At 47.2% G+C, this 24444-nt stretch overlaps 1 protein-coding gene across 6 annotated transcripts in view; it reads right to left on the bottom strand.

The window, feature by feature from the left end:
* Lrrc8d (leucine rich repeat containing 8 VRAC subunit D) overlaps positions 1-24444 on the bottom strand; it is a 109358-nt gene that overhangs the window by 13902 nt on the left and 71012 nt on the right. Inside the window, exon 1 of one of the 6 annotated variants that reach the window (XM_029545531.1) lies at positions 6321-6355. The exons of the other annotated variants lie outside the window; for them this stretch is intronic. The gene's annotated coding sequence lies outside the window, so the exon portion shown is untranslated. Of the gene's footprint in view, positions 1-6320; positions 6356-24444 lie in introns of those variants that run through there. 6 annotated transcript variants of the gene reach the window in all.

Genomic DNA, 24444 nt, shown 5'->3' with positions numbered 1-24444 from the left:
GTCTGACTAGGGGCGAGCAAACACACACACACACACACACACACACACACACACACACACGCACGCATGAAGTTTGTTTAACCTTCACACCTTTAGGAAGGGATAAAGATGAGGGAATTCCTACTCCTGCGAAAGTTCCCTTTCCAGTGTTTGTTTTCTCTTTACTACCCCGGCAAACATTAACTTTGCCAACCACCATCTTACCCAATCATAAAACCTTAAAGGGTCCTTTTCTGTAGTTGAAGGGGGGAGGAAAAGGGTGAGTTGTAATTCCAGATAACACCCTCTCCCCCAAACACACACACACACACACACACACACACACACACACACACACACACGAGCAGCTCTGTGAATATCTTATAATGCAAACAGGGTCAGGCTCTCCCACCAGGCCAAAGTCTCTGGGAAGGCTAAACATCCAGAGAACTCAAGTTAGATCTCATTGGAAGGAAGGAAGCATGAAAAGAAATGTTTACTCTTCCTAAGGGGGGTGTTAGCAACCCACATAGCTGGATTTACTCTATGTCCTTGGTCGCAGTGGGGGTGGAGGGGGGTGAGGGAGATAGAATGCAGGGCATCTTCACAGGGCAATCTTCAATTGTTAGCCCCCTCCCCCCCAAACCACTCCCCTCCACTTCTAAGGGCTAAAGATCAGAGCCAAAAGTCTCATTTAGAACTTGGCATACTGAGGACTTTCTTTTAAGTCTGCTTTGCAAAATAACATTTCCTAAATTAGTGTTTCTCCAAAGATGAACCATGAGAGCCCATACACGTTCTCTGCTGCTTAGGGAATGGAAAAGAAAATGAGGTATTAGAGAAAATATTTCTACCTGTTGCTTTTAGTTACGGAGCCACTGGTTCCGCAAGCAATCCTTTACCAGGTTGCATCTAGTCCTCTCTGCCCAATGGCTCCTTGCTGTCCTCAGTGCTATGTGAGGAGTCAGTGCTGCTTAAGTGACTCAGGTCGGTAATTTGCTAATGTCACAATCACGGGCAGAAGAAAAAGCAGGCCTGAGTTTGCACAAGCACATGGAGAGACGGGAGGCGCAGACGTCAATTACAGGCCTCCCCTGAATGCTGTCACCGACCTCAGCAAGCTTCCTGCCCCATCAGGTCTGTCTTAATTGCTTTTCATTCCTGCTGTGGAAAAGCAGACACTGAGCTGGCTCCCAGGCAGCAATATGGCAGACTCTCTCACACATCCCTTTACAGTGCAAACAAGCACATCCAGTTTTTAAGGAAATACTAAGGAGCAGGTTGATAGTATTTTTCCATTGGTTTAAAAATAAAGCATTTGACGCTTTGAAGGAAAAAAAATGTGTCTTAAAATTATAGAACAGGAAGCAGCAGCTGGACAGAGCAGCCTTCATTTCCTCTGAGAGCCACCAAGGAACTCTCCATTGAGACAATACTGAGGTTAGCCCCTGGGCAGGGCCGACCCATTCCAGGGTGCCAGAGCTAGATGCAGCAGCAGCAGCAGCGGTGGCTGGTCACTCCTGCAGCTTCAGGGCCCCAGCATGAAGCTGCCTCCGCCCCTCTCCCCCACAGTCTGCCTCCCACTCACTCCGGAGGCATCCGGAGCCAGGCTTCAGACAGTAGCCTGGAACACACCGAATCCTAGCCTGAATTCCAAGCTTCCTGCCGCTACCCAGGGTTACAGCTGAGGCTCTTAATCTCACTGGACCTCAGTTCTCTCCTCTGTGAAATGGAGAAGTTGTCACCTACTTCACAGAGAAATAAAAAGTTAGTGAGACAATGACCATGAGATACTTTTTTAAGTCACACTGAAATAACAGACTAGAGGAACAGTAATATACACTCTTAATATTACAGGGGCTTCCTAGTTTCAATACTTGCACAAATGTTATCACTTCATTTGAGCCTTAACTGATACACAGGATGGGAAGTAATGGTGCAGCAGCACCACCACCACCACCATCATCACCATCACCACCACCACCACCATCATCACCATCACCACCATCATCACCGTGGTGGGAAAACTGTGCCCCAACTCCTCAGCAAGAGTCCGCGTCGGAGGCTGGGAGGTGATTCAGGGTAAAGCTGCTTGTTGAGTAAGTGAAGAGATCTAAAGTCAAGTTCCCCAGCACCCATGTAAGACGCTGGGTCTGATGCCAGACAAGACTGTAATCCCAGTGGGACAGAGTAAAGATGGGGTTCCTTGGGGCTTACTATACTAACATAGCTGGAGATTCAGTGATGGACCCCATTTCAAGAAAATAGAGAATGACAGATCAGAACACTCGTTTTCTTTCTCTCGTTTCACAGGCGGGCATGGGCACACACGCATGCAGGCATGCACATACTTGAGAGTGCACACACACATACACACAGGCAGGCATGCACATTCATATATTCTCTCTCTCTCTCTCTCTCTCTCTCTCTCTCTCTCTCTCTCTCTCACACACTCTCGCGTGCACACACACACACACCTTCAAGCCATCTGAAATGCATCTGGCAAGGCTTGAGTGCCAGGTATGGGGTGGCAAATTATGAAAGTCCCTTATACTTCAGCCTGTACTCTGGGCAAGTCCCTTCGCCTCTTGGGCAACATGACTCATCCACTTGTCACCAGCACAGGGCTGGTGTCAGACAAAAATAGATTAGACCTGGTTCCAGCTCTTGAAGAACTCGGTTGGAGGCAAGGGGTCGGGGATGGAAAGACATGACATATAAACAAATTAATTACAAAACAGTATGCACTCAAAATACAGAGTCTGAGGAAAACACCGTGGGACTTGGGACAGGAAATGACTAACTCTGGGGAACTCAGGGAAGAATTACTTTAATTCGTAAACTGGGAAAAGAAGGGAAGCGGACGACATGAACGTTTATCTTAGGCTAAAGAGAAGGTCTGCAGTCACCCCGCCCTGTGCAGCTCCTACTGCTTGCCTGCTTGTAAATGGGAAGAACCCACATAAAACAGCACAGATACCACGTGGAAAGTGTGTGGAGGTAGGATCGTGTCGACCCAACATGCTAAACACCAGAACCTCAACCAGCGACTGCAATTGCTAGCTGAGTGAAGGCGGGTGCTTGGTCTCTGTCGGTGCCTGTTCCCATGATTATGGGATGGTAAGAAGCCTGGCCATGATGATAATCACAGCAGTAACGGCCACCTGCCTCAGAGGGTCAATATGAAGATGCACTGCGTCCAGAGGTGCACACAGACCTGTTCTCCACACAGAGTTGATTGGTGAACAGAGTTGTCTGGTGAGGCAGGAATAGTGCTACTGTTCTGACTGGTAATGTGGCTCAGCAGAGCACTGTGGCAGTCTGCTGCTGGCCTAGCGTGTCCAGGATCTGGGTTTGATTCCTGGCACCAGAAAGTGCCGGGTGATGCACCCTTGTAATCCCAAGGCTTAGGAAAGAGAGACGGAAGGACCAGGTGTTCAAGGAAATCTTCAACTACAGAAAGAGCTCAATTTATCAAGAGATCCCTTAAAAGTGCACACACACACACGCACACACACACAAATGAAGAAATAAAAAATAAAATTACTACTACTTTGCTTGCTAATCACAAAACATGCCTTTAAGTCTTAAAGTTGTGTGCGAAGTCTCCATATTTTATTATTTTTTTTAGAAGCAAACAGTTGATCATGGCATCAAGCCATGTGTTGCATGTACACTGACATGAACTGTAAGGGATGGAAGCCTGACATGAAAACTCTTTCCAGTTGTCATATGAAGTATGTGTGAATAGGTTCAAGGTAATGGGATTTAAAACATCGTATTTTAGAAGATGATATGCTTCTAAATAGATCCTGCAGGAATTCTGAATAGTTTGTAATCACGGAAAAGCAAAACCAAAAGGGAAAATACCTTCCCAATCTCACTGAAACCCTTTCTATGATGTTTCAGGTTATCTTTAAAATTTGGTTTACAATATTTCAAAATTAAATCCTTCTTTATACCACTGAAGAGACAAGCAAGTTTGGCCAATCAAAGTATAGGCAGTTAAGTAAAATTATTTTCATTAGTGTTTTTTTTCTGTGTATGAGAGCTTTGCCTGTATGCATGTATGTCTATCACACATGTACAGGGGCCAGAAGTGGTTATGTGGGCAACAGGCTCATGTGCACTACCATGTACATGCTGGGATCCGAACCCAGGTCTTCTGCCAGAGCAGCCGTCTCTCTAGCCTCAGTGATTTCCATTTTTCTCTCATTGCACTCACAATGAGAATTATTTGGACTGTTACCAAAATGTTGTCATTATGATATGGTAATTGTCAGGTGAAACAGGTTGTATCTAGATCAAATTAAACTTCTATAAATCAAACTGGATGTTTTAATTGGCAACAATAGCAGCACTCAACAGACCAAAAGATTCTGTATTTAATATTTAATGTATTAAACATCATTCACCCATTGGCTTTAAACCAAACTCAACACTTCCTGACTCTGGGGGCCTGTGGTTTTTCCTTGGTCAATAATACTTAGGTTCAAACATCAAAATCCATCACTAAAAGCCAGTGCTGAGAAATGACTTACCAGAACTCTAAAAGAATCAAGAGGTGTGTGTGTGTGGGGGGGGGGGGCTTATCATACTCGTTTTATATTTTAGAAAGAATAGGGTTTTTTTTATTCCAACAGTTTTGTTATTCTTCTTAATGCTTTATAAATATGTCCACAGGAAATGAAGTAAATTAATTCAAGCTGTGATTTATTATAATTTACATGTTTCTTGGTCAGGACATTAGACCAACCTGCCCAGTGCCACAGATCAGAAGGCCCAGTGACAGAATAAGATACATTTGCAAGTTATGTGCAGTGGTGCACACCTGTAATGCTGGCACCCAGGAAACTAACACAGGAGGATCCTGATTTCAACAGCAATCTTGGCTACATGGGGAGAGGCACCATCTCAAAGACAAAACAAGACAATAATATAAAAACTGGGCATGCGGGGAAAGCTCATTATTCAGCCCTCATGAGGCAGACACTGGAAGACTCCCCATGAGTTCCAGGCCAGCCTTCTCTACAGAGTTGTTTCCAGGCCAACCTGAGCTACACAGTCAGACTCTATCTCAAACAAACAGACAAACAAACCAGCAAAAACTAAGTGAATAAATTCATAAATGCTTGGTGGATAAGCTTTTTAGAATACATGTACACCAAGACTTTATAGAGACCTATGTGAAGTCAGGCGGCCGCGCTGGCCCACTTTTAACCAGCACAACGGTAACACAATCATGGATGGGCGAATGTTAGTCTAGGATGGTGCTCAACACTAAACAAATCAATGCTAATCATTAAGGTCTGTAGGGAACAAAATCGATGCTCAGTAAAACTGATGAAAACGACTCCTTCAGCCTGTCTATCCTGTGCTTAGGTTACATGTGACCATCTGTTGTACTTGGTGTTCTTAAGACTCCCTGTGAGCCACACAGGAATCCAGTCCCAAGGTGTCCTGAGTGTCCTGTCCTTTATAATGAGATGTCAGAGGATGCAGGTCGGTCATCCATTTAAGGGAGACTTTGAAAAGCCAAAAGCCAACCAACAGCCCTTGTACGGTACCTCTAAATGACAACACAGATCAAACATCTCCCCGAGACCCTTATGGGGCGGACCTACCCATGACCCGAGATCAATTTCCTGCGGCATGAAGACGGAAGAGTCCCAGCAAAATTCTTGTCCCGAGTCTACACTGCTGCTGGGCCCAGGCAAGGTCACCTAATGTCTCCAAGCCTCAGATCCCTCACATGTGGAGAAGAAGCCCGAATAGCAGGCACCTTCATGTGCTCAAACTGTTAAAATTTAGTTCCTCCTTAGAAATCCAAACTCCAACGTGTCCCAGCAAACAAAGTCTTCCGTCCTACCACAAGGCTGAGTGAATAGGGCTTGCCCCCCCCCCCCCCAGTTTCGGTACCACATCATCCGCAGTTCATTCGTGTGAACACACTAGGATATAACTGTTGTTCATTCAACGGACTGAGTCACTTCAGAGGAGAGAATGTGTCTTACTGGTCTCCGCATATTTAATTACCTGTTTCTGGCTGATTTGGACACAAGACTCATGACCAATGGCTATAAAATAAATTCTCTGAATTGCAGCGTCAAAAGTCCATTGGGCATTTCCCTTTGTTGTGTGAGATGGGGGGCTGGTACTATATTCTAAGGATTTACCAACATTTTCACAAAACATTTTTAAGATAAAAAAAGGGGGGTTTCCTGTGATGATAAAGGTTAATGAAAAATTTGTACGTTCTAAACGGCAAGTCCACATGGACGACACAGAAACAATCAGTTGCCGGGTGTGTAAGGTCCCAGGACCTCTGCTCTGTGACTCACCTGTCACTCCCTCTGCTCCTCTGCATGTGGGCACAAATCCCACCACGGTCGTTTTTTTAACAATTCAACTGTTCAGAAGAAGAGAGCTCAGTGAGGCAGAACCTGGAAAAAACTAAATCCCTTGGAGGGAGGGAGGGGGGAGGGAGGGAAGGGGGGAAGGTCTGGGAAAATCAGAAATGTTTTTAACAAAGTGGTGTAATTTAAGAAGGGGGTTACATCAGGCCGAGGCAAACAGGGAAGGGGAAAAGATGTCTTTGGCCTGAACATGTTTAGTTTTCAAGTTCTGAAACAAAGGCTTATGCTGTGCGTGTCTGCTCTTCTGTATTTATTCTTCTGGCTCAGTTCTTCCCTGATGATTAGGAACTAAAGTGTGGGGGGGGGGGGGGCTGCTTCTGGCTCTCTGGCCTCAGAGCAGAGTGGCAGGTGGGAGGGGAGAGCCTTTGTGTTCTCAGGGCTGGGTCACAGCATCCTCTCTGCCTCAGCAGATGCTGGTAGGTTGGGCGGGAGGTGTGGGTTACTCACAGGGTGTTTCTTGTAACAAAACACCCGAGTTCAGCCAAGCAGGGCTTCCCTCAAACCTGCTTCCTGTCCACTTGAACCCCCACAGATCTGCACAAAAGAGCTGTTGACAGGCAGAATGATCCGGCAGGAAAGGCTAGGCTGGAAGTCCGAGCTAGCTAGGCAGACTCGAGATGACTCAGCAGGCTGGGGCTGTGACCCTGAACTGGGGGGAGCTCTAACCAAGGGCCTGCCACAGATGCTTGTGCTTGTGTGTGGTCTAAACCCAGAGCCCACCTGAAGACAGCAAGTAGCACAACCTGGCACAATACAGACAGGTTTTCCTCACGAGAGTCAGCCCTTGGTCCTGGGTAGCAAGCAGCTAGCAAACCAAGGTTTGGCTGAGACCATCAGCCAAAAGCCCAGGCAGATACACAACCAGTGGCTGTCCTGTCAGACTGTGGTCCTGAGACAGGACTCAGATGCCAAGAACAGCGGAGGTGGGGGCGGGTGCCTGTGTGGTCCTGTTGGTTACACACAGTAACTTCCAAAGCTGAGCTGTCAGTGTCAGCAATACCGGGCGTCATGAACTGGCTTGGGCGATGACAGCAGCTGACATCTATGCTTTTCAGCAGCCGGGAAGAGCTTGCTCCTCTCCTGGCTGATGGGTGCCATGCAATTTACTCTGCGTGTGTTTAGTGTAAAATCCACCTCTGGGTTGTCCTGGTCACCTACAGATGACCAGCAGCAGACCAGTCTAGGCGTTTTTAGGAAAGGCAATATTTCCTCTCGTGGTTTAGCCACACAGGGATTAATTATTAAAAGGGGCTTGGAGCATGGCAGTGTAAGCATCCGGGGAGGGGATGTCTGTGGCCAGGAAGCATGCTCCCAGCCCTGGCTGAATCTGTGAGTGGGACTTAACAGGGCTCTTCGATCCCCTGGGAGAGAGACCTGAGGCAGGGCTGTTATCTCTCACCTGGGCTATCCCTAAAGGAATCCACCCAGCTGCTTCTCTGCCCACCCCTCTTCACTAACTAGGCAGGGCTAAGGAGGCCCTCCCTGCCTGTGGACTTTGTGTTGCCTGAGGGGTGTAGGTGGCTCTCCCTGTTGGTAGCCTGCCAGGTCTGCTGCCCTGCTGAGCCAGGGAAAGGGTACTTAAGTCCAAAAGGTCCAGTCTACAGAAAGTATCATCAGGGTTTAAAATGGCGGGAGGGTGGCTAACAATCAGTCGACCTTTTACCTTCCTCATTGGTTCTGAATGTGGATTGGGGTTCTTACCTCCGGTCTTCTATCTTTTTACAGTTGATAGATTCAAGACAGATGTGGCTTAACAATTTGCTTCGTCTTATTTGAGAGTGGATAGTTGACCACTCTCCACCAAATTCTTGGGAAGATAGTCAAAAGGCATCCAAGAAATTCTGGGCGTTTTCCCTCTTATGATTATCTATCTATCTATCTATCTATCTATCTATCTATCTATCTATCTATCAATCATCATCTATCCATTCATCCATCTAAATGTGTATGAGTATTTTGTCTGCATGCATATTTATGTACTATGTGCATGACTATTACCTGCAGAGGTGAGGAGAAACCATTCACTTACTTAGAACTCCAGTTACCGACAGTTGTGAGCTGTCACAAGGATGCTGGGACCTGAACCCAAGTCCTCTGGAAAACCAAACCGCTCAAGACACCTTGGCCCGTGAGTGATTTCTTAAACAACGCAAATATCACCGACAATTTAGTACATGGAAATGGGATTCTGATCCCACAGAAAGTTTCTCCCGGATGTTTGATGTGCCATGGGAGGAGAGGGTGTGTGAGGTAGGGGCTGCAGCTTTCTGAAGCAGAGAGAAATCCACAGGGCATCATGACACTCTCCACACAAATTCTTCCTCAGTCTCACAACCCAACATTTCAAACTACCATTCTTTTAGAATGAGTTATTTCAATTTTCAATATATGAAAAGGGCAGCTATGGGTGGAAGATGACCCACAGGGCTAACAGTACAGTACAGTGCAGGACACCATCTTATTTCAGTCTTAAACCCTGTAAGTTCCCTGTGATATCAGTGAGAAGGGAGAATTCGTCCTGTGACAGAAGTGTGCTGAGATGCACACACAGGTCTACCAATAATAAAAACAAGTGCTTTCTATTTAAGTCACACTGTTAAGGTGTCACATCTGTCCTTGCAGTTCTGACATGCTAGGTCCCCAGACTTGGTCACTGCAGGAGTGGCAGACGGGGCCCAGGTAGCATGCCGGCAAGAACCAAATGAAATCACCTGGAGTCAATATAGGTACCAGATGATTTATGGGCTAGGGATGGCTTGAAGGGTACTACCTTGGTCTTCTCAGTGCTGTCTACATCCTACCTCCACTTCTCTGAGGTCAGAAGAGTGTAATGGTTGTCTATGGCACAATGGCTCAGGGGACAAATGCACTGTCCAAGGACTAATCCTAGATCTGACATTTGTAAGCTGAGTAGCTTAAGCTAGGTTACCAACTGTACTGGCTAGTTTTGTGTTAACTTGACACAGGCTGGAGTTATCACAGAGAAAGGAGCTTCAGTTGGGGAAATGCCTCCAGGAGATCCAGCTGTAAGGCATTTTCTCAATTAGTGATCAAGGTGGGAGGTCCCCTTGTGGGTGGTGCCATCTCTGGGCTGGTAGTCTTGGTTCTGTAAGAAAGCAGGCTGAGCAAGCCAGGAGAAGCAAGTCAGTAAAAAACATCCCTCCATGGCCTCTGCATCAGCTCCTGCTTCCTGACCTGCTTGAGTTCCAGTCCTGACTTCCTTGGTGATGAACAGCAGTATGGAAGTGTAAGCTGGATAAACCCTTTCCTCCCCAACTTGCTTCTTGGTCCTGATGTTTTGTGCAGGGATAGAAACCCTGACTAAGACACCAACTCTGTCCCCGTCTTTCCATATCCGTAATGGACATGGCAAGGGTAAAGATCTTACTAATCCAGGCATGTGCACGTGGCGCTCAGGCCCCAGCACCTAAGCCCCGTATGTGACTTCCACAATGCTAATACAACACTTAACTACACGGTGAAAATATGATCTGGGGCCTGCTAAGGGCCTATGCAAGCAGAAGCTAACTGCTCCCCTCGACAGTCACAAACACAGCCCTCTAGAAAAAGTCGTTTTATTCTGGATCCTGATGACCACAGCCTACTCGTTCCTTAGCAGCCATAGTAGTTTACCAAGGGAGCCAAACTCCTAGGACCCACACCAAGAGGCTGCCTGAGTTTGGGTTAAACTGGTTTACGGCAACTCTGAGAATGGGTAGCACCCAGTGATCCACAGCTGTGGGATGCCAAGCTTGGAAATCAGGTACCCAGCCAGCCTGATCTGGGCAGCTTGTCTACTAAAGTTTCTACCTCTGCGCCTCGGTGGCCACTTCCACAGACTGCTCCTCTGCACCCCTGCATCACACCTCTAAATGCTTTTAATTACTGTCGATAAATCCTGGACCTCAAGTCAGTTATAAGCGCAGGAGGACTTCAGGCTACATACCGCCACCTCTCTCTTGTTCTACCCCAACAAGGTGCCAGCCACGAGACAGAGAAGCCTGCGGCCATGCTGGCTTGTTCCAAAGTCTGTGTGGCCCCGGTGAAAGAAAGAAAACAGAGGCCCAAGTGCTCCCAAGATCATATTGCATTCCTCCAAACGGAAACGTAAGACACAAAGAGCCACGGAATAAGCATAAGACAACAGCTGGGATGTTTCGCTCTAACCCGCGACATCAGATTCTTTTATAAACATTTTCTGGCGACGGCCGTGCGTTCCAGGTGACCTTAGCTCATGTTTACTCCGTCTATCTGGTCGCCCAGCTTGGCACCAAGGAATCACTCCAGGCCCACCGAGGCTTGTTTTGAAAGAAAAAGGTGGGGCAAGTGGAACCGGAAGTAGGGAAGACAGCGGCCACGGCAGCTGGGGGTCAGCAATGACACAGAGAGATAAGTCATCAGGATGTACCGAGAGACCTTCACACGCAACTGAAACTGCATCTTCATTTATAGGAAGCTATGGCCCGGTGAGGAGGGCTGGCACGAGGCCCAGCAGCCAGTGAGCAAGTGGCAAAGGAGGAACTGAAACTGGGTCATCTTGTTGTCCAGGTGGATCGCTCTCTTCACTGAGCACATCCCCTGTGCTCACAGGGCATAGGATGCAGCCAACCAACACCAGGACTCACACAGCCAAGGGGAGCCCCGCAGACTGCTGGTCAGTGCCACTCGTTGACAGACCCCTCATGCTCACATTGCCTTGCATGAATGCACGGTATACGTATGTGTATTCAGGGTCACATGTGCATTTATGGGTGCAGGGTTTATACCGGGTATCATACCCGAGCTCTCTCTCGCATGAACCTATAGCTTACTAGCTAGCCAGTTTACTCTGTGGAGATTCCTGGTCTGTGGCTTCCACAGGCGGGAACAGCAGGCAGGCCTCCTAACTCCCATTATGGTTGAGGGACGAGGAGTGTCTCCCTACTGTTCTAACTTTAGAAGCCCATATGGGCTTTTTATGGTGTTTCACTGATCTAGTAATCCATAGCGCACAGAACTAGCCAGCCTAGCAGACACTTAACCAATGGTTCTCAACCCCCGGGGCTGCCTATGTGCACCAGGATTTGTAACAGTAGCAAAATCCCAGCTATGAAGTAGCAACACAATAATCCTGTGGCTGAGGGTTACCATAACATGAGGGACTGTACCAAAGGATCACACCATTAGTAAGGCTGTGGGCCATTGCACTGGATGGGTTTGTAGCAGGAAAGCGTTCAGTGCAAGATCTCTGGGCGCCTGCTCCCTACCCCTCCTGCCTTCACTCATCTCAGAAGGGCTGGAACTGGCTTTCGATACTTATCTTTGAGAGTCTTGATTTCAAGGACAGAGACTACAGAGGAAATGGGGTGAGGAAAGACCCTCCCCCAGCGGCCAAAGGGTACCTCTGACCGCAGTGCTAATGCTGGGACAAACCCGGAACTCCACAGAATCTCTGGCCAGGGCTCTGTATGATTGGTGGACCATCCCTGGTTCCCTCCACAGCTGTTAGAGGACAGGCAGCCTTTGACAGGCGAGGACCCTGTGATTCAACATCCACTCGAATACTGAGCACAGAGTGGGCTCGACTTAGACGTGTTAATTTAACGACAGGTTTCTCATGTGCATAAACTGTTCAACCTCATCTCTCTTCCTTATCCCAGGCACCAACACAGAATTAGGCATATGAAACAGGTGGCTCTTTTACTAGGTGTGATGGTTTGTAGATGCTCGGCCCAGGGAGGGGCACTATTAGAAGGTGTGGCCTTGTTGGAGTAGGTGTGTCTCTATGGGTGTGGGCTTTAAGACCCTTAGTCTCACTGCCTGGAAGTCAGTCTTCCACTAGCAGCCTTCAAATGAAGATGTTAAACTCTCAGCTCTGTCTGTCTGGATGCTGCCATGCTCCTGCCTTGATGATCATGAACTGAACTCTGAACCTGTAGTCAGCCCCAATTAAATGTTGTCCTTATAAGAGTTGCCTCGGTCATGGTGTCTGTTCACAGCAGTAAAACCCTAACTAAGACACTGGGATTTCCTCTCCTTACCCTGAGTTCTATCCAATCCAAAAATAAAGCCACACCTCCCAAAGGAAAGAGAGGGCTGAAGAAAGCACTCCACCGTTCTCCTCTACTGGCCTCCGTCCTGTCTGTTCCTGCTTCTGCCATCAGTACCCATGGGAAACATCCCCTGATCTCTGGACCAGCAACTGTTCTAACACTTCCTTGATGCTCCCAGACCATCAAGGGCACATCTGCCCTTCCTCACTGATTTTTACAATTACTTGGTTTTCACTAACTCAACTTCTGCAGGGTTAGGGTCATGACATTCACGGATGCTTTTCCAGGATCTAGTACCTTCCTAGCATGTAGAATAAATATGTAGTGTAAGGCATTATCACACATACATACTTTTTTTTTTTTTTTAAAGACAACTCTCATGGATCTCAGACTGGCCTGGAACTCATTGTGTAACCAAGAATGACTCTCAACTTCTGATCCTCCTGCCTCTGCCTCCTAAATGCCAGGATTACAGGGTATACCCTCCCCCTACCCCACCCCCAGGTTTTTGTGGTACTGTTGATCTCAGGGCCCAGTGTCAGCTGAGCAAACACTCTACCAACTGACCTCCATCGTCAGCTCCTTCTTGCTCTCCTGGCTGCATTTCTACAGTGACATTGTAAATAGAAATTGGTTTTATTTTATGGACTAAGAAACGGAGGCTTGTGGGGTCCCCGGGGTATCTGCCCTGACATCCAGTCTGCAGGCTGGATTTCCACTACATGATCATCAGCTGTCTCTAGCAGAGTACGTGGAGGGAAAATGAGAACGGATATTCTGGTACAGCGACTCGCACAAGAAAAACAAGTCTGCGAGACTTTCTGACCCCGGTGGGCTCGCTGTCCTGAGAGCAGAGCTGATCGGTATGGAGGCGAGGTTTACGATCCTTCTTCTCAGGGCCTTTCAGCCCTAAAGCTCGGCAGAAATGTCCGGTAGACACAGATTAGATCCAAACGAAGTTTATCTGATTATAAAGTCATGAAACAAACCCTCTGGCCAGCTGCCAGCACTGCCTGGGATGTCTTGAAAGAGCTGGACATGGGACAGCCACGGCAGCTGGCAGACTAGACGGAACTTGGCTGTGGCCGATTCCCCACGAGGGCCCACAGAGAATATCGAAGGGCAGGAGCTGGGGACAGCTGACAGAACAGAGTTAAGTGTGAATCTTTGGCTTTCCACGACCCTCAAGTGTATCTGAACTTCTCAGCCAGGGAGGAAACTTTGGGTGCATCTGCACCCTAAGATCACCCAACACTAGGCTTCACCCCAAGAGGTGCCGCCTTGTTAGCTGAGGGTGTGTGCTGGTATGTGGGTGGACAAGCGGTTCCCACAGCTTCTCAGCAATTCTATGCAGCCACAAGTGGGGCCTCCGGTATATTCAAAGTAGCTTACCTGTTGGTTACAAGTTAAGCCAAGATGAGCAGTTAGTTAGAGCCCCTGATATCTATGTGTGTTTAAGCAAAGACCTTGGGTATGAACTCTCCAGGTCTAAGTCACTTCAAGTGTTCCTCCACCTGAGACTTTCCAGCCTCTATAAACACTTCAACCACAGGAAGCAGGCCTCCTAAAAGGGCTCTGAGGAGTTCTGTGTTTAGAACAGGTGAGCACGATGGTGTATCCGTTTACCTCAGGATACTTATTTATTAAAAGTAATTTTTTTCATAAGGAACAATAAAGTTCCCGGGGTCATTCTGAAACACTGACATCTCTGCAGGGTTCTGGTGGCTTCCTGGAGGAGCTAGAGACTGGGTCTTCTGCTTGACTCTGGGTTGAGGGTATCCAGGTCTGAAGGCATTTACTGCCTGTGTGATCCACAGCTAATGGCCTGCCAGATTCAGCTTCAGTCTGAGCTCCTGACACATAGGAGGGAGGTGTTCTCTTAATAGTGTGTGAGAATTGGGAAAAAAACTAAAAAAACTCCAAGATGCTTAGTGAATAATGTTCAGGTCCCCTCCTCTTCTCACTGTGAGGCACAATCCTACCCCCAACTCATCCTCCCTCCCTCCCTCCTTCCCTCCTTCATCTCTGCAGTCCTCCAGAGTGCAGCCGACTAGGACCTTCCAGCCTTCGCTTCCACAGGCAATGCTGCGATTATAGGCTCGCCCCACCAGTCTGACGCATCTGGCATTGGAAATGGAACCTGAAGTTTCTTGTATGCTAAGCAAGCATACTCACCCTAGATCCCAAATGCCCCTCCTCGGGCTTTGTGTTTGTCGGCCACTCCTCTGGCTTTCCTCCTGTGAACTGTTTCAGATTTGCTAAATGTTTGGAGTGGTCTCATTTCCATCATATCAACAGACTTTGCTACAGTGAACGCATTGTATCAATGGCTATTTGCTGGCTCCTGCTAAGAGTTTAAAGGTTTGTAGGAGCCCAGCATAATCTCCTGCCAGTATTAGTTACTCGTGGGCCCTGAACCACAATCTCTCAGGGGCAGCTATGGAAGCTGGGTTGGCAATGCCTTCTGTTATTACTTGTGCCAGGAGAGGTGGCCGGATCCATGCTGTCCTTCCCTGCATCCGGCGCACACAGGTTGCTCCTCTCTCGTCTGTGTTTGCACAGCCCCTGTGACTTGGGCTTGACAACATGACACCACAGAAATCCAAGGAGAGATTGCTAAGGCAGGCAGGGGCAAACCAGGTCACTCTGAACAGACCAGTCATCCCCTATTAGTCCCCACCTCTTAAAACCCAATACCCAGCCCACCGTCAAGTAGACGGTAGGTATTCATTAAGTGGAGATGGTAATTCCCATCATTAGTGTGACATGGTAATTTCCTGTTTGTGGAATGTCCTTGGGACTGGAAAACTTGATCTCCCCATGCCTGGCTTGGCCACCCTCACACCCTTGAGTCTCCAGCCTTCTCTTTCTAAGTCCCAGGGAATGTACTTACAAACTGTGTCAAGGGTCCCGGCCCTGCATTCTAGATCCTGCTCAGTGCAGAGCTCAGGGCCTTGGGCCAGGCCCACGACAGCGTGGATCTCTGCCCCCTTTGTATAAGGTAATGACATTACTCTCATGGTACTGCATGGTACGCGTAAAGGTCAGAGGACAACCTCAAGCTCACTCATTACTTTTACCAGGTAGCTCCTGGGGACTAAAGTCAGGTCATAAGGCTTGGTCTAACTGCTTTCATCCGCTGAACCACCTCATCAGCCCTGGACAGCAGGATTTCTAAGGTCTCTTTCTGATCCAAAGACTAGCCTATCTCCACATCCTGACCTCTGTCTCAGGCCCTGAATGTTTACCCCTGGTGGCCGCACACTTATAACAGAGCGTGTGAGACACAGATTTGGGTCAGGGGCTAAGCAGAGCAGGTAGTCAGGAAACCTAAATCTCATTCTTTCCTTTGGATCTAAAGTACACCCTCACCTCAAGACCCACATATCATCAGATACACAACTGAGGGAAGGGGACTGACCCTGGAGGAAGGCAGCTGGGTCACTCGAGGTCTTCCAGGGGAGGGATCACCGTGGCTTCTGCCTTTGTCCTCCTCCCTTCTGGTTTCATAGCAGAGGTGGATGGCAGTTCCTACCACATGCTCCGTGATACAGAGAGCGGCCACTGGTCTAGCACAAGGCCAAACACCAATAGCTGGAAACCTGAAACCATGAGCCCACATAAACGTTTCCTGTAAAAGCTGACCGCCTGGCATATCCATCACAGTCACGGGTTGATGGATGTGCACATTATGCCGCTCTATTAGAAAAAGGCATCAGTAGACTACAGTAACAGTACATTAAGACCACGGTAGACCATACTGTTTTTAATACTGGTCGCTTGGAGATGTAACGGCTACGCTCTGAAGTGCATTTAATACGTCTGCTGATACAGCTTTTGTTTCCCCCTACTTCCCACGGGCAAGCTACAGCCATAAAGCTGAGTGACATTCTAGATTAGTACGCTTGGAGACACACTATCCTGAGCCTTACCATCATACACTGATGCACAGTGCTTAACACACACTCATACACAAACACACACACACATACACACACACTCTCTCTCACACATACACACTTACATACACACACACTCACATGCATACATACACACACATATACACTCACACATACACACATATATACACACACACACATACACATACACTCACACAGAGATAGACACACACGAGGTCGCTAGAACCATAAAAGAATACGGCATGATTATTCACTTTTGTACGTTTGTAGTACTCTTTCAAAGATTTCTAAAAATAATTTAGCTTACAGAAGATCAAGGTCTCACCAGCTCTTTAGAAGCCCAACTGTGACATAAAATGAATTGTGTCATCTATAAATAGAAACCTGTAGATAGACATATTTTATAGTTAAAACCACAAAAGTAAAGCCTGTTCACACAGAAAACTAGGAACTAAATTAAGCTGAAATAGAATGGGTAGGTGCACTCTCTCTGTGTAAACCCATCACACCTCCACTCACCCTTTCTTTCCCCTGCTTGCTCAGAGCTACTGGCTGCAAATGTAGGCTGGTGTGTGTATATGTGTGTGTGTGCATGCGCACAGAGTATCTAACAAATAACCTCAAGTAATCTGTTTAAACAATCAGTTGAAGAAAACATACTAACTCTGCCAGGTCTTACAATAAAATAAAATGCACTTAAATGTCAGCTTACAGAAGTTACTCTATGGATATACCGGGCCTACCTATTTTTGGTAGCATATAAAAGTTTACCCTGTGCTCTAAGCATATTGTTATCCTTTTAAAAATACATAATAATCATTTGTCAAAAATTGCCACTATAGGATCAACATGCAATCTCTTAGTTACCCAGTGTACCTCTGTGCCCAGGCAAGCACACAGCCCATGAAACTGCTGACTAAGAGCCTCATGAATGGAGGGGGTGTGGGGGAGCTCTTAGGGGTTCTCTTTATAAGAGATCTTTATCTGTAGACACACTTGGGTCCCAGGGAGGACAATCTGAGGACACCTGTTACTGGAGAATGAATTGTTTTTCTTTTAACAGGACCTCTTGGGCCATTTAAGTGAATTGATTCCCTCACCTATAGGATATGTGATTAGTTAGAATGCCCTTATACGCATATTTATACCACTTGCACACAAATAGTAAACATATAACACCATTAATTTTTTATATAATTCCACTTAGTTAATATTGTGCTGGAAATGCACATTAACTTTATCTCCTTGGTTTACTTTGTTCTCAATTCACTTCTAGAAAATTCTTTTTCTTGCTGTGGTTACTAGCTGGTTTGGTTTGGTCACATTAGGACCACTGTGTAGTCCAGGCTTTCCTGTAATTTACAAAGTAGCCCAGGCTGGCACTGACTTCATTATCCTTTTGCCTTAGTTTCTCAATCATGAGAATGAGAGGCATGAGCCAACCAACCCTTGCTCAGCCTTATCACTATCAATGACTATTCATTTTTCTAAATCCAACAGAAAATGCGTTTTTTAAAAACTCCTAATTAGGGCTGGTGAGATGGCTCAGTGGGTAAGAGCACCCGATTGCTCTTCTGAAGGTCCGGAGTTCAAATCCCAGCAACCACATGGTGGTTCACAACCATCCATAACAAGATCTGACGCCCTCTTCTGGAGTGTCTGAAGACAGCTACAGAGTACTTACATATAATAAATAAATAAATCTTTAAAACAAAAAAAACAAAAACAAAACAAAAAAAACCTCCTAATTAATTCAAGGCTAGCAGACCTGCCCAAAAACAATATTTAGAGAAAGGGTATGTGGAGCCTCCTGAGTTCTGAAAGCAGACACTCAACAGATAAACAAGAATCGCGTGTCCCTGCTCCTCCGAGATGTCTTCCAAGCATCTCCTCTTGTACCCCCCTACCATTACTGGTGCCAAGACTATTTGGCTCCCTCTGAGACAAGAGCAGTGAGAGATGAGGAGGAGACAGGGGCTGCTACAGCAAATGATACAGTCTGTGGCTTAACCCAACAAACTTTCCTCAGTCCCAAAGGCCAGAGCCTCAGGTCCGGATGCCAGTAGGGCCGGACTCTGGTGTGGGCTCTTCCAGGCTGTGCCCCTGCACAGCAGGAAAGGCCAGAGGAGTTCTTTGGGCTCCTTTTACAAGGGTATGTGTCTCGCCTTCATTTAAAGGGCGAAGTCCTTCATTTAATAACAGGTCACCAAGCTTTAGGTTTCAACAAAGACACATCTCATGTAGAACATAAAGATGTAGGTGGGAACAGGAGCCCTCAGCTCCCAGGACGTATTATCACAGCAAAAGGTTCAGCACATTCAGAAAGGCATCAACAACTCACAACATGGATTCTGCTACCACAGCACAAGAATCCCAATTGTTCATGACATCACTCCACAGGTGTATCTCATGGACAGTCGATTCCCATCACCTCTTACTAAGGTTACAGTAACAAGACGCCAGGGACTGAGAGCAGAGCCCAGGACAACATCTTGTTTCAGATGTTACAGCATCTAAAATATTGCCCCTGAGGGCACTGATGGGTTTTCTACTGCAGGGGCTTGGCATCTACTCCAGGGAGAGGATGCCTGACTTGGGGACTGAGTGACTCCCACCAACCCTGGAGAACATTTCCAGCGTCTTCTTTCGCTTCTTTGGTTTGCACATGATACTCCCTGATCCTGGGGGAATGTGCTAATTCTTTTCTTGTAATCCCAGCTGTCTTTTTTTTTTTCCCCCCCCAGCTATCTGAGAAAATTAGGTCAAATTTGAAGCATAAAGTTGGATATTTTCCTGTGTCAAGAAGCTCTGAGTGAAGCTGGGTGGACATGGTGGTGCAAACCTTTAATCCTAGCACTCGGGAGGCAGAGGCAGGTGGATTTCTTTTGAGTTCACAAGGTCACCCTGGTCTACAGAGTGAGTTCCAGGGCAGCCAGGGCTACAGAGAAACCCTGTCTCAAAAAAAAGTCCTAGATAGATAGATAGATAGATAGATAGATAGATAGATAGATAGATAGATAGATAGAGCGAGCTTTGAGTGTTGCCTGTCAAGCACCTGAATTCTGCAACCACACTCTAGGCCATAGGAAGCCCTTGTGCTCCTTAAGGGTGCCAAGCCACACGCCTCAGTCCCTCAGCCTCTGTAGGACTGCATCCACAGATCCTGCCACTGCCTCTACTGTTTCTCCACTTCAGTCTCCTTCAACGATTATCTTCCCGCTGATGCCTTTCCTAACCGGCTTCTACCCACTGCAATGTTTTCATAGCCCTTGTAACCATGTGAAGGATTTTATGATTAATTTGCTTGTGTCCAAAAGGTAAGACCTTAGCATGTAGGGGAGTGTCCAAAGTCACTGTGTAATTTACCTTTAAAACAAAACAAAACAAAACAAAACACCCACACTGGATTCTGTCTCTACAGCCTTGCAACTTCCTATTTAGACCAGGCAAGCCTCTATAGCTAAAAGTTCCTCCTACCAGGGCCTCTCAGCTGCTAGGATCAAAGGTGTGCGCGCACCACCATGTCCTACTGGCCTGTTTGTAAAGAGCAATAGAAGTGGAGTTCAGGTTCCAGGCTTAGCTGCAGCAGCACCTCTCTAAACAGCCCAGTGCTTTTTGTGTCCTGAGCTTCCTATGGGCCAGGCACACATGGTGGATGGAGGACATGAGCCAGGGTGGGAAAGACCTGGGCCACAAGCTGTGTTGCTCACAGCACTCAGCTTTTGAGCAATTCTCAGGTAACAGGCATTACACACAGGGAGATTCGGGCCAAGAGACCAGAGGCCCATTGTAGGAGAGAGAGCACAGGACATGGAGAATAACCAGGAGGGCAAGCTGTGTTCCAGAACAGGGCTCTTCAAGCCATGAGGACAGGCTAGAAGGCCTGGCCAGAAACACACAGCTGATCCTTAAGGTTGGATGAAAAGCAGGATATTTAGCTCAGCACCAGACATGTTGCAAGAATGTTGGGTATTATGGTAATTATAATTGATATCGTGGTTACTATGACTATTAATAAGAGAATTCTCCATCAGATGTTTTTCTAGCAAAGTATTCCAGTTAACACATGAGAACTGAGTGGTGAAAATAGAAAACTCACCATCAGGCAAACACTGTGGAAATGGCCGTGAGGCCAGATGCTGAGCTCAGTGAGCAGAAGGATAATGAAAAGTGAGACACCGGCATGGTCCACAGTACTTCTCCATCACACACTTACCTCGGAGGGGAAGGCAGAAGCTTTACAATGGACTGAGCACAGACTCTGTTATGTGCCGTCCGCAGTGACAAGATGCACCAACCAGCATCACGGCTGTCTGTGTGTCTTAATATGATAACCTGGGAAGAGAATGGCACTTCTGTGGCCTCTTAGCAAAAAAAAAAAAAAAAAGTGAGGCTTCCATCCAATCGTGCCCAAACCAGAATGCCCAAACCACAAAGGTACAAAATACCTCTCAGGCCAGCAGGCTTCAAGAGACTCTGAGGAACTATTAGGACTGAGGGAGGGGGAGGTTAAGAGCTGTGTGAAATCTGCACAGGACAATGACTGATGGGAAAATTGGTGGAATTTAAGGCGAAAGATGACCGGATGGGTCAACGTGGATGCTACCTCCACCATCACGAGACACACGTGACATTAATCTCTGGAGAAGCTGGGTAAAAGGTATCTGAGAATTCCATGCATGGTTTGCGTGATTTTCCTCAAGTCTGAAATGTTTCAAAACCAAACACTGAAATAATGGATGAAGCAGAGCCAGGAACTGGAGATTCTGACAGAGATACAGGGCATGAGGAGAGGCTGAGTCAGACCTGAATTTTGGCTTCTGGGATTCCAGGCCAAAGGACTTAGGGAAAATAGACAGAAGTGTACCTAGCCCAGGGCTACAAATACCAGAACCTTGACGCTAACCAGAAAGAGAACTGTTCTGGTTTGAACAGTGGCTCTAGGGTGGAGTTGGTCCAGTTCCTGGTGACTCAGCCACAGAGCTAAGCATTCACTAACAAGTCCTTGCAACACTGAGGCCCCAGGCCTGGGTGCCTAGGGTGTGGTGTACTCCTCCTAAGATGCTCCTGGAGCACTTCGGGTGAGAGCAGGGGAAAGGGATCCAAGGAGACGGAGGTCTCACTATTTAGACAAGGCTAGCCTTAAATGCATAATCCTCCTGTCTCAATTTTGCTTGTGTTGTGAGTTTCTGGAGCCCCCTGTTTAAAATAAACATTTAAGAAGATATAATACAGTTTTAGGTTTACAGAAAAGTTATGAGTATTACCAAGGGTTACAATTTATCTCATACTCAATTTCCCCTGTTGTTAAAAACATCAATGTGGCACATTTGTCAAAATGTATCCAATACAAACAGCAAGACACAGTAATGTTCCCATTCTGTTCATTACTGCCTTCTCCTGAGGTTCCTAGTGTTTCCTACAGTTTCTTGGCTGTCTTTGTTTGATAGCCTCCACCGTTCTCCGAGAGCCTCCACCGTTTAGAGAAGTGTCGGTCAGGTATGCCCTTCCACTGAGGTTTGTCTGAGGTTTTCATCATGGTTTGTCTGAGACTATGGGCTTTGGGGAGGTGAAAGGTTACCCCACTTTTGGTGATGAACAAACGTGTGGTTTTGTTTTACAATAAAAGTTATGGTATGTGTGCTTGTTTGCATGTGATCGTGTCAATCTCAAACATATTTCCTTTTTATTAAGTGGGCTGCACATGTGTCATTTTATGGGCTGTGAATACATTCTGTTTCCAAATAAAAGCCAAAGAAGACTAAGGATGTAGCTGTTGACGGGAGCTACACAAAGTATCTCAACATCGAAATCTCCTATGAAGGAAGACCAAGTCACGGAGAAGACATCTAAATGTCCAAGAGACACTTGTTCCACATTGTAACAGATACTGGAGGACACAAAAACTGTGACTGCCTGCTCTGCCTCCATAGTCTGCATTCTGAGGGAGGAGGTTCTTTCCTATCCAGGACTCCTGTTCATTCCAGCAAAGTAAAGGGAGACAGTGGCAGGAGGGTCCTCAGAGCTGCTGTGTAGAGCCATTTGCTGTCCTTCAGGGGCCAGAGCATAGTGAAACCTTCCAACAGAACTACTCCACTATCAGAACACTCAGATACAATTATAAAACTACGGTGTCCTAATGTCATATGATTTATTATGAGGGAGAAATAAAATGGGGGAGCGGAGCACTAGTTACCATGCCCGAGGCCCTGGGTTCAATTACCAGCCCAACGGTAACAACAAAGGGAGGAAGAGGGCCTGTGTCAAATTTTCTTGGTCATTCTTTGGAAGATGGATGTCCAGGCTCTCACGACCCATAGTTCATGCACATGTAGGAGTACTTCTAGATAGAGTAAACACTATGTAGAGTGCTTTAGGCAGGAAGACCCATGTGGATGGAAGTCACACAGACAATACTGACTTCAACCAATGCCTGATGTGACTGAGGAAGAGAGCTTGTGCGAAGCAGTCATGGGAAATGAAGTAAAGGGAAGGGTTTATTTAACCAAGGGTCAAAGGGCACAGAAACCCCAAAGGGAGTTAGGCTTTACTTAGTAGGTAATAGAGAGTACAGATGCACACTGACATGAAAGAGCTTTAGAAAGTGAAATTCCTGGCTCAGAGACACAAGGAAAGCTGGGTGTGGTGGCTCTCACCCAGAAGCCCAACTCCGAAGGGTGAAGGCAGAGCACAGCCTTGATTGAGTTCGAGGCAGGAGAGCGAGGGAGGGTGTGGGGCAGAGAGAGGACTGCAGCTAGAACTCTGCAGGAAACGTAGAGGTCGTAGAGGTCGAGAGGTCGAGAGGTTGTGTTCAAAAGGGGCAACCTGGGTGGGAACTGTGATAGCTTTAAAAAGAAACGAAGTCCAGGGCACCAAGGTCACGCTGGGAAATCTGCAGGGATCCTAGTGTGTTATCTAGTTATTCATTTGCAGACTGCACTTCTCTGGGACAGGCTGTGTATGCCGGGGCTTAATGAGTCTCACTTCTCTCTCCACCCCCCCCCCAACTCGGGGAGAAACTATCGTTCTAGTTCACCGATGGAGACTTGGCTGTACAGAGCAGCTTTTGGGAGGCTCTTCGGCTTAGAACCAGAGCTCACGTTTGCCGAATTCCATGGCTCTGACCCCCACGTTGCCGCCCCAGGGTCAAGCGTGAAAAAGCAGCAGCCTTCCCTAAATAATGGCACTGCTCTGGATGCCCTGCCCTGCCCCTCCCTGCCCTGCCCCTGCTTCCACTAGGGCAGAGCATCATAGATGCAGCTTCTGATATGTGGATGTGGATAAACACAGCACTTAAGAGTGCTAAGCAGGTGTTCAGTATTATTTTTAATTATTAAGTGGGAGTTTTCCTCCTGTGACTAATATCTGGATATAGAAAGAGCCCCACCTCAGCTAGACTTCTTCTTCTGCAGCCCACTCTGAAGATGAACTTATTAAAGGCTTACTGTAAGAACATTTTCCCTCAAGGCACTCCGGGGCCTGGAAGAAAATCCCTCCTGTAGTTTCAGGTGCGGCCTGCGGCCTGACAGATACTCCTCCAACACAATGACCTACTTTCCTAGCTGTGAGAAAGCACGGGAATGTCAGTGTAAACCCGCCAGCCTGCTGTTCTGTCTTCCTGCAAACCATACCTGGAGAATAGGAGCAGTGCTGAATAAAGAGAGAGGGTTGAGGACTCCACCCTCTGCTGGGGCTGGAGTCAGCAGAAAGCTGGATGCTTAGAGGACGCAGCCATCGGGGCTTTCACAGAGGACCCTGCTTTTCCAAGTCCCATCTTCACTGACAGCCACACACTGTTGTGTGTGGAACAGACACCGAAAAATTATTTTACAAAGGAACAATTAAGGCCTCCAGAGAACTGCATCTTCAACACGGTCACTATGCCAACAACACTGCTTAGACTATATAAGATGCTGTGGGGCAGGCAAACTGTGTGAGCAGTACTAGTCCCCACAGCCCAGAATTCACAGCAGAGGCCAGCACCCCGAGATCTCTTTCTAGCAGAAGAGATGGTTAAGGGAGTGGGACCTCCTAGGACTCAAGAGCCCACTGGTCTCTTTCTCATTTTGACCTCTGACCTGGGTGTGAGTTTCTTTT

The sequence above is a fragment of the Mus pahari genome, chromosome 13 (assembly GCF_900095145.1).
Source record: "Mus pahari chromosome 13, PAHARI_EIJ_v1.1, whole genome shotgun sequence".
In the NCBI taxonomy this organism is placed as follows: Eukaryota; Metazoa; Chordata; class Mammalia; order Rodentia; family Muridae; genus Mus; species Mus pahari.
This window is presented reverse-complemented; position numbering and strand designations above follow the sequence as displayed.